We start from the raw sequence: 801 nt of genomic DNA, 5'->3' as shown, positions 1-801 counted from the left end.
ATTCCTGCTCGCGTGATTACATGTCTTTTTAAAAAAACATTTACATAACCTTTTTATTTTTATTTATATATCTGTTTAAGCTTTTTTTGTCAGTGTACTAGAAGGAATTCAGTTGATTACAACCCTTTCTGCGTGTTCTTTACATTACAATAGTACAACCCTGAATCCGACGGCGCAATACCACACCGTTCAATACTGTAAAACTGAAACGAAGCTGTTCTGCTTGAAAAGGGCGCCATTTTCTTCTTATTCATATTTATATTGATTCTTTGCTTAAAAAACTAAAGTAATTACGTGTTTACTTTTTTTAATATCCCATTTTGCTGTTTCGGATTATTTTACTAAAGTAAGTAAAGCTTCATTATTTTTTAAAACTGTTTTTGTTTCTTTTTCGATATTTCGTCGATATTATTTAGTAAGAGTGTTTAGCAGAAAAGCCAACAAACGACTACCCGAAAAATAAATATACAAGAAATAAATGTTACCATAGTCAATAAAAGTTCAGTTTATGTTTTTTTTATGTTTTGAAATAGTTTTTAATGCTCTTTACTTGAAATAATTTCAGCGAACCGAAATTAAAACGATATTTGAGGCGATAACTACTTAAATAAAAATTTATATAAACTACACATGCCATAATCGGATATTCCTCAAACACAAAAGAACGGAAAACATTAAAATATGTTTATAAATATTCCTTACGTTGACGGAACTCTCTTAAATTCTTAACACAGAATGCTCAGGTGCCCCTCCTTCAAATTGAAAACGGGGATCTCCATTTAAAAGTCGCCGCCATTTTGA

The sequence above is a fragment of the Euprymna scolopes genome, chromosome 45 (assembly GCF_053919585.1).
Source record: "Euprymna scolopes isolate OS-2025 chromosome 45, ASM5391958v1, whole genome shotgun sequence".
Taxonomy (NCBI): Eukaryota; Metazoa; Mollusca; class Cephalopoda; order Sepiida; family Sepiolidae; genus Euprymna; species Euprymna scolopes.
This window is presented reverse-complemented; position numbering follows the sequence as displayed.